The following is a 17,336-nucleotide window of genomic DNA, read 5'->3' as shown; positions in this document are numbered from 1 at the left end:
ATCCACCAAAGTCCACAATATGAGGGTGATGACGCGTAAACCACACGCCCGTTGGGAACCCCAAGTGGAAGGTGTGATGCGTACAGCAGCAAGTTTCTCTCAGTAAGAAACCAAGGTTTATCGAACCAGTAGGAGTCAAGAAGCACGTCGAAGGTTGATGGCGGCGGGATGTAGTGCGGCGCAACACCAGGGATTCCGGCGCCAACGTGGAACCTGCACAACACAACCAAAGTACTTTGCCCCAACGAAACGAGTGAGGTTGTCAATCTCACCGGCTTGCTGTAACAAAGGATTAGATGTATAGTGTGGATGATGATTGTTTGCGAGAAAACGAGTAGAACAAGCATTGCGGTGAGATTGTATTCGATGTAAAAGAATAGGACCGGGGTCCACAGTTCACTAGTGGTGTCTCTCCCATAAGATAAATAGCATGTTGGGTGAACAAATTACGGTTGGGCAATTGACAAATAGAGAGGGCATGACCATGCACATATATGATATGATGAGTATTGTGAGATTTAATTGGGCATTACGACAAAGTACATAGACCGCTATCCAGCATGCATCTATGCCTAAAAAGTCCACCTTCGAGTTATCATCCGAACCCCTTCCGGTATTAAGTTGCAAACAACGGACAATTGCATTAAGTATGGTGCGTAATGTAATCAATAACTACATCCTCGGACATAGCATCAATGTTTTATCCCTAGTGGCAACATCACATCCACAACCTTAGAACTTTCTGTCTCTGTCCCAGATTTAATGGAGGCATGAACCCACTATCGAGCATAAATACTTCCTCTTGGAGTTAAGAGTAAAAACTTGGCCAGAGCCTCTACTAATAACAGAGAGCATGCAAGATCATAAACAACACATAGGTAATAGATTGATAATCAACATAACATAGTATTCTCTATCCATCGGATCCCAACAAACACAACATATAGGATTACAGATAGATGATCTTGATCATGTTAGGCAGCTCACAAGATCCGACAATGAAGCACATAAGGAGAAGACGACCATCTAGCTACTGCTATGGACCCATAGTCCAGGGTGAACTACTCACTCATCACTCCGGAGGCGACCATGGCGGTGAAGAGTCCTCCGGGAGATGATTCCCCTCTCCGGCAGGGTGCCGGAGGCGATCTCCTGAATCCCCCGAGATGGGATTGGCGGCGGCGGCGTCTCTCGAAGGTTTTCCGTATCGTGGCTCTCGGTACTGGGGGTTTCGCGACGAAGACTATATGTAGGCGGAAGGGCAGGTAAAGGGGCGTCACGGGGGCCCCACACGCTAGGGCCACGCGGGCCCTGGTGTGGCGGCGCCCCGTGGCCCCACTTCGTCTTCTCTTCGGTCTTCTGGAAGCTTGGTGGCAAAATAGGCCCCTGGGCGTTGATTTCGTCCAATTCCGAGAATATTTCCTTACTAGGATTTCTGAAACCGAAAACAGCGAAAACAAAGCAATCGGCTCTTCGGCATCTCGTTAATAGGTTAGTGCCGGAAAATGGATAAATATGACATAAAGTATGCATAAAACATGTAGATATCATCAATAATGTGGCAAGGAACATAAGAAATTATCGATACGTCGGAGACGTATCAGCATCCCCAAGCTTAGTTCCTGCTCGTCCCGAGCATGTAAACGATAACAAAGATAATTTCTGGAGTGACATGCCATCATAACCTTGATCATACTATTGTAAGCATATGTAATGAATGCAGCGATCAAAACAATGGTAATGTTATGAGTAAACAAATGAATCATAAAGCAAAGACTTTTCATGAATAGTACTTTCAAGACAAGCATCAATAAGTCTTGCATAAGAGTTAACTCATAAAGCAATAAATCAAAGTAAAGATATTGAAGCAACACAAAGGAAGATTAAGTTTCAGCGGTTTCTTTCAACTTATAACATGTATATCTCATGGATATTGTCAATGTAAAGTAATATAACAAGTGCAATATGCAAGTATGTAGGAATCAATGCACGGTTCACACAAGTGTTTGCTTCTTGAGGTGGAGAGAGATAGGTGAACTGACTCAACATCAAAGTAAAAGAAGGGCCCTTCGCAGAGGGAAGCATTGATTGCTATATTTGTGCTAGAGCTTTGGTTTTGAAAATAAGAAACAATTTTGTCAACGGTAGTAATAAAGCATATGTGTTATGTAAATTATATCTTACAAGTTGCAAGCTTCATGCATAGTATACTAATAGTGCCCGCACCTTGTCCTAATTAGCTTGGATTACCGGGATTGTCATCGCAATACACATGTTTTAACAAGGTGTCACAAAGGGGTACCTCTATGCCGCCTGTACAAAGGTCTAAGGAGAAAGCTCGCATTGGATTTCTCGCTTTTGATTATTCTCAACTTAGACATCCATACCGGGACAACATAGACAACAGATAATGGACTCCTCTTTAATGCATAAGCATTTAGCAACAATTAATGTTCTCATATGAGATTGAGGATATATGTCCAAAGCTGAAACTTCCACCATGGATCATGGCTTTAGTTAGCGGCCCAATATTCTTCTCTAACATTATGCATGCTCTAACCATTAAATGAGTGGTAAATCTCCCTTACTTCGAGACAAGACGGACATGCATAGCAACTCACATGATATTCAACAAAGAGTAGTTGATGGCGTCCCCGGGAACATGGTTATCGTACAACAAGCAACTTAATAAGAGATAAAGTGCATAAGTACATATTCAATACCACAATAGTTTTTAAGCTATTTGTCCCATGAGCTATATATTGCAAAGGTAAAGAATGGAAATTTTAAAGGTAGCACTCAAGCAATTTACTTTGGAATGGCGGAGAAATACCATGTAGTAGGTAGGTATGGTGGACACAAATGGCATAGTGGTTGGCTCAAGGATTTTGGATGCATGAGAAGTATTCCCTCTCGATACAAGGTTTAGGCTAGCAAGGTTATTTGAAACAAACACAAGGATGAACCGGTGCAGCAAAACTCACATAAAAGACATATTGTAAACATTATAAGACTCTACACCGTCTTCCTTGTTGTTCAAACACAATACTAGAAATTATCTAGACTTTTGAAAGACCAATTATGCAAACCAAATTTTAGCAAGCTCTATGTATTTCTTCATTAATAGGTGCAAAGTATATGATGCAAGAGCTTAAACATGAGCACAACAATTGCCAAGTATCAAATTATTCAAGACATTTTAGAATTACTACATGTAGCATTTCCCGATTCTAACCATATAACAATTTAACGAAGAAGATTCAACCTTCGCCATGAATACTATGAGTAAAGCCTAAGGACATATTTGTCCATATGCAACAGCGGAGCGTGTCTCTCGCCCACACAATGAATGCTAGGATCCATTTTATTCAAACAAAAAGAAAAACAAAAACAAACCGACGCTCCAAGCAAAGCACATAAGATGTGATGGAATAAAAATATAATTTCAGGGGAGGAACCTGATAATGTTGTCGATGAAGAAGGGGATGCCTTGGGCATCCCCAAGTTTAGACGCTTGAGTCTTCTTAAAATATTCAGGGGTGAACCACCGGGGCATCCCCAAGCTTAGAGCTTTCACTCTCTTTGATCATATTGTATCATCTCCCTCTCTTGATCCTTGAAAACTTCCTCCACACCAAACTCAAAACAACTCATTAGAGGGTTAGTGCATAATCAAAAATTCACATATTCAGAGGTGACACAATCATTCTTAACACTTCTGGACATTGCAAAAAGCTACTGGAAGGCAATGGAACAAAGGAATCCATCCAACACAGCGAAAGAAGCAATGCGAAATAAAAGACAGAATCTGTCAAAACAGAACAGTTCGTAAAGACGAATTTTATTGAGGCACCAGAATTGCTCAGATGAAAATGCTCAAATTGAATGAAAGTTGCGTACATATATGAGGATCACTCACGTAAATTGGCATAATTTTCTGAGTTACCTACAGAGAATTAGACCCAGATTCGTGACAGCAAAGAAATCTGTTTCACGCGAGTAATCCAAATCTAGTATGAACCTTACTATCAACGACTTTACTTGGCACAACAATGCACAAAACTAAGATAAGGAGAGGTTGCTACAGTAGGAACAACTTCCAAGACTCAAATATAAAATAAAAGTACTGTAGTAAAAACATGGGTTGTCTCCCATAAGCGCTTTTCTTTAACGTCTTTCAGCTAGGCGCAGAAAGTGTATATCAAGTGTTATCAAGAGATGAAGCATCAACATCATAATTTGTTCTAATAATAGAATCATAAGGTAACTTCATTATCTTTCTAGGGAAGTGTTCCATACCTTTCTTGAGAGGAAATTGATATTTAATATTACCTTCCTTCATATCAATGATAGCTCCAACAGTTCGAAGAAAAGGTCTTCCCAATATAATGGAACAAGATGCATTGCATTCAATATCCAAGACAACAAAATCAACGGGGACAAGGTTATTGTTAACGGTAATGCGAACATTATCAACTCTCCCCAAAGGTTTCTTTATAGAATGATCAGCAAGATTAACATCCAAATAACAATTTTTCAATGGTGGCAAGTCAAGCATATTATAAATCTTCTTAGGCATAACGGAAATACTTGCACCAAGATCACATAAAGCATTACAATCAAAATCATTTACCTTCATCTTAATGATGGGCTCCCAACCATCCTCTAGCTTCCTAGGAATAGAAGCTTCACGTTCTAGTTTCTCTTCTCTAGCTTTTATGAGAGCATTTGTAATATGTTTTGTGAAAGCCAAGTTTATAGCAATAGCATTAGGACTCTTAGCAAGTTTTTGTAAGAACTTTATAACTTCAGAGATGTGGCAATCATCAAAATCCAAACCATTATAATCTAAAGCAATGGGATCATCATCCCCAATGTTGGAAAAAATTTCAGCAGTTTTATCACGAGCGGTTTCAAGCAGTTTTAGCAGTTTCCGTAGCGTTTTGCAGGCTTTGCATTAGAAGTGGAAACATTGCCAACACCAATCCTTTTACCATTATTAGTAGGAGGTGCAGCAACATGTGAATCATTAACATTACTAGTGGTGGTAATAGTCCAAACTTTAGCTATATTATCTTCTTTAGCATTTTCTTCTTTCTCCCACCTAGCATGCAATTCGGCCATCAATCTTATATTCTCATTAATTCTAACTTGGATGGCATTTACTGTAGTAACAAGTTTATTATTATGATTTTCATTAGGCATAACTTTCGATTTCAAAAGATCAACATCAGCAACAAGACTATCGACTTTAGAAGCAAGTATATCAATTTTCCCAAGCTTTTCTTCAACAGATTTGTTAAAAGCAGTTTGTGTACTAATAAATTCTTTAAGCATAGCTTCAAGTCCAGGGGGTGTGTTCCTATTATTGTTGTAAGAATTCCCATAAGAATTACCATAACCGTTACCATTATTATAAGGATATGGCCTATAGTTATTACTAGAATTGTTTCGATAAGCATTGTTGTTGAAATTATTATTTTTAATGAAGTTTACATCAACATGTTCTTCTTGAGCAACCAATGAAGCTAACGGAACATTATTAGGATCAACATTAGTCCTATCATTCACAAGCATAGACATAATAGCATCAATCTTATCACTCAATGAGGAGGTTTCTTCAACAGAATTTACCTTCTTACCTTGTGGAGCTCTTTCCGTGTGCCATTCAGAGTAATTAATCATCATATTATCAAGAAGCTTTGTTGCCGCCCCCAAAGTGATGGACATAAAGGTACCTCCAACAGCTGAATCCAATAAGTTCCGCGAAGAAAAGTTCAGTCCTGCATAAAAGGTTTGGATGATCATCCAAGTAGTCAGTCCATGGGTTGGGCAATTTTTAACCAAAGATTTCATTCTCTCCCATGCTTGAGCAACATGTTCATTATCTAATTGCTTGAAATTCATTATGCTACTTCTCAAAGATATAATTTTAGCAGGGGGATAATATCTACCAATAAAAGCATCCTTGCATTTAGTCCATGAATCAATAGTATTCTTAGGCAGAGATAGCAACAAATCTTTAGCTCTTCCTCTTAAGGAGAAAGGAAACAATTTTAATTTTATAATGTCACCATCTACATCTTTATACTTTTGCATTTCACACAATTCAACAAAATTATTGAGATGGGCAGCAAGCATCATCGGAACTAACACTGAGAAAATTGCTCTCGCATAACAAGATTCGATAAAGCAGGTTTAATTTCAAAGAATTCTGTCTGTAGTAGCGAGGTGGAGCAATAGGTGTGCATAAGAAATCATTATTATTTGTGGTTGTGAAGTCACACAACTTAGTATTTTCAGGAGTACCCATTTTAGCAGTAGTAAATAAAGCAAACTAGATAAAATAAATGCAAGTAACTAACTTTTTTTGTGTTTTTGATATAGAGAACAAGACAGTAAGTAAAGCTAGCAACTAATTTTTTGTGTTTTGATATAATGCAGCAAACAAGAAAGTAAATAAAATAAAGCAAGACAAAAACAAAGTAAAGAGATTGGATTGTGGAGACTCGCTTGCGAGCGTGTCTTGATCTCCCCGGCAACGGCGCCAGAAATTTAGCTTGATGACGCGTAAAGCACACGCCCGTTGGGAACCCCAAGTGGAAGGTGTGATGCGTACAGCAGCAAGTTTCACTCAGTAAGAAACCAAGGTTTATCGAACCAGTAGGAGTCAAGAAGCACGTCGAAGGTTGATGGCGGCGGGATGTAGTGCGGCGCAACACCCGGGATTCCGGCGCCAACGTGGAACCTGCACAACACAACCAAAGTACTTTGCCCCAACGAAACAGTGAGGTTGTCAATCTCACCGGCTTGCTGTAACAAAGGATTAGATGTATAGTGTGGATGATGATTGTTTGCAGAAAACAATAGAACAAGTATTGCAGTAGATTGTATTCGATGTAAAAGAATAGGACCGGGGTCCACAGTTCACTAGTGGTGTCTCTCCCATAAGATAAATAGCATGTTGGGTGAACAAATTACAGTTGGGCAATTGACAAATAGAGAGGGCATGACCATGCACATATATGATATGATGAGTATTGTGAGATTTAATTGGGCATTACGACAAAGTACATAGACCGCTATCCAGCATGCATCTATGCCTAAAAAGTCCACCTTCGAGGTTATCATCCGAACCCCTTCCGAGTATTAAGTTGCAAACAACAGGACAATTGCATTAAGTATGTGCGTAATGTAATCAATAACTACATCCTCGGACATAGCATCAATGTTTTATCCCTAGTGGCAACATCACATCCACAACCTTAGAATTTTCTCATCACTTGTCCCAGATTTAATGGAGGCATGAACCCACTATCGAGCATAAATACTCCCTCTTGGAGTTAAGAGTAAAAACTTGGGCAGAGCCTCTACTAATAACGGAGAGCATGCAAGATCATAAACAACACATAGGTAATAGATTGATAATCAACATAACATAGTATTCTCTATCCATCGGACCCCAATAAACACAACATATAGCATTACAGATAGATGATCTTGATCATGTTAGGCAGCTCACAAGATCCGACAATGAAGCACATAAGGAGAAGACGACCATCTAGCTACTGCTATGGACCCATAGTCCAGGGGTGAACTACTCACTCATCACTCCGGAGGCGACCATGGCGGTGAAGAGTCCTCCGGGAGATGATTCCCCTCTCCGGCAGGGTGCCGGAGGCGATCTCCTGAATCCCCCGAGATGGGATTGGCGGCGGCGGCGTCTCTGGAAGGTTTTCCGTATCGTGGCTCTCGGTACTGGGGGTTTCGCGACGAAGACTATATGTAGGCGGAAGGGCAGGTAAAGGGGCGTCACGGGGGCCCCACACGCTAGGGCCGCGCGGGCCCTAGTGTGGCGGCGCCCCGTGGCCCCACTTCGTCTTCTCTTCGGTCTTCTGGAAGCTTCGTGGCAAAATAGGCCCCTGGGCGTTGATTTCGTCCAATTCCGAGAATATTTCCTTACTACGATTTCTGAAACCAAAAACAGCAGAAAACAACAACTGGCTCTTCGGCATCTCGTTAATAGGTTAGTGCCGGAAAATGCATAAATATGACATAAAGTATGCATAAAACATGTAGATATCATCAATAATGTGGCATGGAACATAAGAAATTATCGATACGTCGAAGACGTATCAGAGGGCTGTAAGAAATTGAAGGGAGAAAGACAACCCCAAATTAGATAAGTTGCAATAAAAAAGTCTTTGCAACTAAGCATGCATCATTGATTCATGGAAGAAAACTAGTGCATGTTGTAGGTAGGAGAAACCTTTTGTCATCTGAATTCTGTTGCCTAGTGCTTCTTCCTGCATACTGGATTATCATAGCATACAGTTTGTTCACTTCAGCTGTGCACTGGAACTGTTTGGTGCTATCAACATTGACAAATGGAGATTTTTTGCACGGTGGAAGCTTGATTATCCTCCTCTGGAATTGATGAGAAACTGTTGAGATTCCTGTACCACCCGATATTGATTCAGTTGCAACATTCTCTGCTTCTTTCATAGGTGTTTGAAAGCTATTTGGAGATATTGAATTCTGTTCAGTTCTTTGTTGCTCGTGCACAGGTCTGCGTGCTTGCTCGGCAGCAATACAAACCCTCTCAATCTCTGCAGGATCAATTCCTTCCAAAGCATCATACTCTTCATCTGCGGATGCACATGTTGCAGCATTTTGATTTTCAGTCAAATCGAATTCCGGGCCAAGATTGAATGTTGGCGCGTTGCAATACCCTTCCAGAAGCTCACTTCCAGACCTGGTCCTCGGGAGTTTCATCTTATAATTGCTTTGTTCCTTCCACTTTGTTTCAGCAGATTTGCTGCGCTGCATATGCTGGGGCATGTCCGGTGACGCGATGCTCTTGTTGATCAAACTGTATACCTCATCCTGCGACAAAGACCCTCGAGGAGCTGTGTGTGGAGATGGCGGTGGGCATGTTTGACGTGTAGGAGGACTAAACTGCACCCTATTGCTGGGCACAACTGGCACCTGTAGGGCTGGAGTTGCATGTTCCAAAGGGCTTGTTGCTGCAAGTGAACTGGTAGTTGCCTTGTTTGCAACACTTGTTGCATGATCAGTTGGTGAGGTACAAACAGGTCCAGGTGTTGTTGCCTCCCTGGCAGCATGAGTTGCGCGGCATCTCAGTGTATTCCCCTGCATGGGGGTAGGAGTTGCCTACTGTGGTGGATGATGCAGCTGGACTGACGAAGATCTTTGAAAAGCTCTTGGATTTGCAGTTGTCTCTGGCCTAGCTGTAGTTGCCTCAGTTCCAGCATTAGTTGCCTGTATGCTACTGGAAGTTGCAACAATTGTGGCTGATGTTGCCTTCAGTCCGGCATTTGAATGTTTTCCCTGCAAACCTGCATGAACAGCTTCAGTAGCTGACTGTGGTGTAGCTGTAGTTGCCTCCAGTATGGTAGTTGATTGTTGTGGTGCACGTGCATCATTGCCTGGCTGGCTGTCTATTGGTTGTCGTTTGTTGATGTTTTTCATGGCACTTGCATGTTTACCCAATGTGGGCTCATCATGTTGCACATCTTCTGTCCTGTGACTAGGAGTTCGACCAAGAAACTCCATGTATGCCCCCGGGCTACCTTGCATAGCATTGATGAAAGCCAATCCATCCTCATGTGCAGCATTGGGGGTTGAATGTTCTTTGGACACATTTTCTTTGATATTATCTGACCTTTCCTCAAGAACAACATGTTTTTCCGTTGGAGGGATGTCTGCAAGCTTACTCTTTTTCTCAAATCTGCACAAGTCAGGCACTGATGCATCCTCCATTGTTGTTGTTGGCAAAACATCGGCATCATCCTTCTTTTTCCTCTTGTCACCCGTACCTGTACTGCCCCTTTTACTCCTGGTATTAAGATAGTACTGCGCAGTGGTCAAAGAATCGTCACTAGCTTCGTCATCATACATATCATCGTTTTGTCCTCCCTGACCGCCAGTTGCAGCATTGTTGCCTCCATCACCATCACTGTCATCATCTCCGTCATCACCTCCTTTACCATCAAATTCATCATCATCTCCCTGTTCCTCTTCCTCTTCCTCTTCCTCTTCCTCTTCCTCTTCCTCTTCGTCATCGTCCCCATTCCCTTCAACCTCCTCCTCATCAGCGTCATCACGTTGTTCCCCATCATCCTCAGCGTCGGCTCGGTTGTCATCGTTGTTATCATTCTCACTGTCATCCTCGGTATCTTCTTCCCTGTTAACACGAAAAAGGGGAATCAAATAACTATGCATAGATTATTTATTTTGGAAAAGTTGCAGTTTGAACAGTTGTAGTTGCATGTAATGGCTATTAAAATAGCTGGAAAATGGTCATGAAGTTGCTTGTGTTTATTAGTTTACTTGAAGACAATATAATTGCAGTGGAAAATAAATTTGGGAAAGTTGCAGATAAATGCAGTTCTAGTTGCATTTACTGGTAAATTAATTGCTGCAGATGGTAATGAAGTTGCCTGCTTTATACTTTTAGTTTCATGTAATAGTAATTAAAATTGCATCTAAATGATCATGAAGTTGCCTGTTATAATGTTTCATGTTTTGCATTTGAGTTTTGATAATTACTTGCCTTCTGTCATCGTTGCTATCATCATCATTCAATACCAGGTTGTCAGCTTCATCGTCATCAGAATTTGCGGAGTCATCAGTATCATCTTGAAGTGCTGCCTCTTCTTCGTGACTCGTACGCTGCCTCTTCCTTGGCCTTTGTGGTTTTTCCTTCGGTACTACATTGGCACAGGTAGTGCTTCCAGCAGCAGTACGTTGCTCAAGATTGCCAATCCCCTGGACAAACTTCGCCATCGACTCTTCAAATTCAGAGCACAGACCATAAAGCAACGCACCAATTTTTCTTTTCTTCTGTAACAATTGAAATCAGGAAAACAAATTCTTAACAGTTATAAGCTGTGGAAAAAGAATGATATAAAAACTATGCTATAACTAAGAAATAAGTATTGTTTTAGGTGCTCACACTTTGGTCGTAGTCTCGTGGCAGATTAGAGGCAGTAAACTGTTCAGCCTTTAGCAATCCTCCAAAAAGACCACCCTGTTGAGTGTCCCTGTATTTCTCCTTCAGCTGGTTTTTTAAATTCATAAAAAAAAAATTTGAAAAAATGTATCAGTGTAAGGGCAATAAAAAAGAAGACCGTGAACTTTCTAAGAAATGAAAAAGTTATCTTAGCAAAATTAAAAGAAGTTTATGGTCTAATGCATACTTGTAATTTGCCGAAAACTCCAGGGCTAATCCTATCCTTCTTCTTCACCTTGCTAATTAATGAGCTGTCCCAGGCATCAACACGAGGATTGCAGTCACTTATAACCTCATCAACTTCTAGTGAATCAAGGTACAACATCTGCTCATCAAAAAAAGGGATGTGTGAGGGGGCAAAGGAAGCATTGGAGAACAAGAAAACATTAGCTATTTTCATGAGGTTATAAAGTGACTACAAAATTCAAGGCAAATACAGTAGCTATTTTCATGCAAAATTCATAATCAATATGTGCAACTACTAATTATTTTTGGACATGTTTGTTCTTCTGTTGTTAAGATAGAATGAATAGCAACTTTGTAACCAATATAGGCAACTACAGCTCCTATTCTTGCAACTTCACAACTAATATAGGCAACAACACATATATGAAATCTGAAAAATCTTGTTTTGGCTCACGAAACAGAATTGAATTACCTGAAAATCTTGTTGGCTCACAAAAACATCATAGATAGAAAAAGCAAAAAACTTCATGTGAGGCAACTTAAAAAACTGTATTTTTAAGCAACTAAATATGGATTGAAGGCAACTAATTCATTGATAAAAACCAAAAAGAGCTCTTGGTGGATTATGCAATACATAGTTGGGAGGCAATTTATGACTTGAACAAGGCAACTAACAGCAGTACATGTGCAAAAAGTATGTACCAAAAAGCAGTACAGTGGAAACATGAATTAACACACAGGCTGGTGATGGCGTGTAACTCACACGTTCGTTGGGAACCCCAAGAGGAAGGTATGATGCGCACAGCAGCAAGTTTTCCCTCAGAAAGAAACCAAGGTTTATCGAACCAGGAGGAGCCAAGAAGCACGTTGAAGGTTGATGGCGGCGGGATGTAGTGCGGCGCAACACCGGAGATTCCGGCGCCAACGTGGAACCTGCACAACACAACCAAAGTACTTTGCCCCAACGAAACAGTGGAGGTTGTCAATCTCACCGGCTTGCTGTAACAAAGGATTAACCGTATTGTGTGGAAGATGATTGTTTGCAGAGAAAACGAGTAAAGAAAGTATTGCAAGCAGATTTGTATTTCAAGTATAAGAGAATGGACCGGGGTCCACAGTTCACTAGAGGTGTCTCTCCCATAAGATAAAAGCATGTTGGGTGAACAAATTACGGTCGGGCAATTGACAAATAGAGAGGGCATAACAATGCACATACATGTCATGATAAGTACGAGTGAGATTTAATTGGGCATTACGACAAAGTACATAGACCGCCATCCAACCGCATCTATGCCTAAAAAGTCCACCTTCAGAGTTATCATCCGAACCCCTTCCGAGTATTAAGTTGCAAAGCAACAGACAATTGCATTAAGTATGGTGCGTAATGTAATCAACAACTACATCCTTAGACATAGCATCAATGTTTTATCCCTAGTGGCAACAAGACACCACAACCTTAGAACTTTCGTCACTGTCCTAGGTATCAATGGAGGCATGAACCCACTATCGAGCATAAATACTCCCTCTTGGAGTTAAGAGCAAAAACTTGGCCAGAGCCTCTACTAATAACGGAGAGCATGCAAGATCATAAATAACACATAGGTAATAACTTCATAATTAACATAACATGGTATTCTCTATCCATCGGATCCCGACAAACACAACATATAGTATTACAGATAGATGATCTTGATCATGTTAGGCAGCTCACAAGATCCAACAATGAAGCACAATGAGGAGAAGACAACCATCTAGCTACCGCTATGGACCCATAGTCCAGGGTGAACTACTCACTCATCACTCCGGAGGCGACCATGGCGGTGAAGAGTCCTCCGGGAGAAGAATCCCCTCTCCGGCAGGGTGCCGGAGGAGATCTCCAGAATCCCCCGAGATGGGATTGGCGGCGGCGGCGTCTCTGTAAGGTTTTCCGTATCGTGGTTCTCTCTTCTGGGGTTTTCGCGACGGAGGCTTTAAGTAGGCGGAAGGGCAACGTGGGGGGCCACACGAGGGCCCCACACCATAGGTCGGCACGGCCAGGGCCTGGGCCGCGCCGCCCTATGGTGGCGGCGCCTCGTGGCCCCACTTCGACTCCTCTTCGGTCTTCCGGAAGCTTCGTGGCAAAATAGGACCCTGGGCGTTGATTTCGTCCAATTCCGAGAATATTTCGTTACTAGGATTTCTGAAACCAAAAACAGCGTAAAACAAGAATCGGCTCTTCGGCATCTTGTTAATAGGTTAGTTCCAGAAAATTCACGAATATGACATAAAGTGTGCATAAAACATGTAGATATCATCAATAATGTGGCATGGAACATAAGAAATTATCGATACGTCGGAGACGTATCAGCATCCCCAAGCTTAGTTCTGCTCGTCCCGAGCAGGTAAAACGATAACAAAGATAATTTCTGAAGTGACATGCCATCATAACCTTGATCATACTATTTGTAAACATATGTAATGAATGCAGCGATCAAAACAATGGTAATGACATGAGTAAACAAGTGAATCATAAAGCAAAGACTTTTCATGAATAGTACTTCAAGACAAGCATCAATAAGTCTTGCATAAGAGTTAACTCATAAAGCAATAAATCAAAGTAAAGGTATTGAAGCAACACAAAGGAAGATTAAGTTTCAGCGGTTGCTTTCAACTTGTAACATGTATATCTCATGGATAATTGTCAACATAGAGTAATATAACAAGTGCAATATGAAAGTATGTAGGAATCAATGCACAGTTCACACAAGTGTTTGCTTCTTGAGGTGGAGAGAGATAGGTGAACTGACTCAACATAAAAGTAAAAAGAATGATCCTTCAAAGAGGAAAGCATTGATTGCTATATTTGTGCTAGAGCTTTTATTTTGAAAACATGAAACAATTTTGTCAACGGTAGTAATAAAGCATATGAGTTATGTAAATTATATCTTACAAGTTGCAAGTCTCATGCATAGTATACTAATAGTGCCCGCACCTTGTCCTAATTAGCTTGGACTACCGGATCATTGCAATACACATGTTTTAACCAAGTGTCACAATGGGGTACCTCCATGCCGCCTGTACAAAGGTCTAAGGAGAAAGCTCGCATTTTGGATTTCTCGCTTTTGATTATTCTCAACTTAGACATCCATACCGGGACAACATGGACAACATATAATGGACTCCTCTTTAATGCATAAGCATGTGGCAACAATTATTATTCTCATATGAGATTGAGGATATATGTCCAAAACTGAAACTTCCACCATGAATCACTTTAGTTAGCGGCCCAATGTTCTTCTCTAACAATATGTATGCTCCAACCATTAAGGTGGTAGATCTCTCTTACTTCAGACAAGACGGACATGCATAGCAACTCACATGATATTCAACAAAGAATAGTTGATGGCGTCCCCAGAAACATGGTTATCGCACAACAAGCAACTTAATAAGATATAAAGTGCATAAGTACATATTCAATACCACAATAGTTTTTAAGCTATTTGTCCCATGAGCTATATATTGCAAAGGTGAATGATGGAATTTTAAAGGTAGCACTCAAGCAATTTACTTTGGAATGGCTGAGAAATACCATGTAGTAGGTAGGTATGGTGGACACAAATGGCATAGTGGTTGGCTCAAGGATTTTGGATGCATGAGAAGTATTCCCTCTCGATACAAGGTTTAGGCTAGCAAGGTTATTTGAAACAAACACAAGGATGAACGGTGCAGCAAAACTCACATAAAAGACATATTGTAAACATTATAAGACTCTACACCGTCTTCCTTGTTGTTCAAAACTCAATACTAGATATTATCTAGACTCTAGAGAAACCAAATATGCAAACCAAATTAGCAAGCTCTAAGTGTTTCTTCATTAATGGGTGCAAAGTATATGATGCAAGAGCTTAAACATGAGCACAACAATTGCCAAGTATCAAATTATCCAAGACATTTTAGAGTTACTACATGTAGCATTTTCCAATTCCAACCATATAACAATTTAACGAAGAAGAAACTTCGCCATGAATATTATGAGTAAAGCCTAAGGACATACTTGTCCATATGCTACAGAGGAGCGTGTCTCTCTCCCACAAAGTGAATGCTAGGATCCATTTTATTCAAACAAAACAAAAACAAAAACAAACCGACGCTCCAAGCAAAGTGCATAAGATGTGACGGAATAAAAATATAGTTTCAGGGGAGGAACCTGATAATGTTGTCGATGAAGAAGGGGATGCCTTGGGCATCCCCAAGCTTAGACGCTTGAGTCTTCTTAGAATATGCAGGGGTGAACCACCGGGGCATCCCCAAGCTTAGAGCTTTCACTCTCCTTGATCATATTGCATCATACTCCTCTCTTGATCCTTGAAAACTTCCTCCACACCAAACTCGAAACAACTCATTAGAGGGTTAGTGCACAATAAAAATTAACATGTTCAGAGGTGACACAATCATTCTTAACACTTCTGGACATTGCATAAAGCTACCTGGACATTAATGGATCAAAGAAATTCATCCAACATAGCAAAAGAGGCAATGCGAAATAAAAGGCAGAATCTGTCAAAACAGAACAGTCTGTAAAGATGGATTTTATTAGGGCACCAGACTTGCTCAAATGAAAATACCCAAATTGAATGAAAGTTGCGTACATATCTGGGGATCACTCACGTAAATTGTCTTAATTTTCTGAGTTACCTACAGAGAATTAGACCCAGATTCGTGACAGCAAAGAAATCTGTTTCTGCGCAGTAATCCAAATCTAGTATTTACTTTACTATCAAAGACTTTACTTGGCACAACAAAACATAAAACTAAGATAAGGAGAGGTTGCTACAGTAGTAAACAACTTCCAAGACTCAAATATAAAACAAAAATACTGTAGTAAAAACATGGGTTGTCTCCCATAAGCGCTTTTTTTAACGCCTTTCAGCTAGGCGCAGAAAGTGTATATCAAGTGTTATCAAAGGGTGGTGCATCTACAGCGGGGTTTGGAGTTTTCTCAACCATGCATAGTATATTGGATACATAAGTTTCAGCGTCTCCCTTTTCATTAGTCTTGGGCTTGCTACTCTCATCGAACAAATTTTCGAGAACAAGCCAAGCATAGTTATTTTCTAGTGCATCATTCATAGCTAGGAGTTTACATGGTATTGGTGCTTTGATCTCCCCACCATCATTAATATTATTAGTGTACCTTATTCTATCCATGTCCATTTTTTCAAGGAGACCAACAAAATTAGTATGAGAACCAAGCATATTAAATTTAGCAAAGACCTTTCTAGCCTCTCTTGCTAGACCACCAAATTCTCTAAGAAGGGTTTCTAAAACAAAATCTTTCTCCCCCCTTCTTCCATATCACTGAGTGTAAGAAACATGTGTTGGATTATTATAGGATTGAGATTAACAAATTTAGTTTCCAACATGCGAACTAAAGCAGCAGCAGCAATTTCATAAGTAGGAGCAAGTTCTACCAAGTGTCTATCTTCAAAATCTTCAACGGTACTAACATGACTGAAAAATTCTTCTATATTGTTTCTCCCAATTATAGACCCGCGTCCTACCGGTATGTATTTTGTGGTAAAATTAAAAGGAAACATGATGAATCAAGTAAAGTAAATGCAAGTAACTAATTTTTTGTGTTTTTGATATAAAGTGCAAGACAGTAAATAAAGTAAAGCTAGCAACTAATTTTTTTGTGTTTTGATATAATGCAGCAAAAAAAGTAGTAAATAAAATAAAGCAAGACAAAAACAAAGTAAAGAGGTTGGGAAGTGGAGACTCCCCTTGCAGCGTGTCTTGATCTCCCCGGCAACGGCGCCAGAAAAAGAGCTTGATGGCGTGTAACTCACACGTTCGTTGGGAACCCCAAGAGGAAGGTATGATGCGCACGGCAGCAAGTTTTCCCTCGGAAAGAAACCAAGGTTTATCGAACCAGGAGGAGCCAAGAAGCACGTTGAAGGTTGATGGCGGCGGGATGTAGTGCGGCGCAACACCGGAGATTCCGGCGCCAACGTGGAACCCGCACAACACAACCAAAGTACTTTGCCCCAACGAAACAGATGAGGTTGTCAATCTCACCGGCTTGCTGTAACAAAGGATTAACCGTATTGTGTGGAAGATGATTGTTTGCAGAGAA

Source organism: Lolium rigidum, chromosome 4 (assembly GCF_022539505.1).
Source record: "Lolium rigidum isolate FL_2022 chromosome 4, APGP_CSIRO_Lrig_0.1, whole genome shotgun sequence".
Lineage (NCBI taxonomy): Eukaryota > Viridiplantae > Streptophyta > Magnoliopsida > Poales > Poaceae > Lolium > Lolium rigidum.
This window is presented reverse-complemented; position numbering follows the sequence as displayed.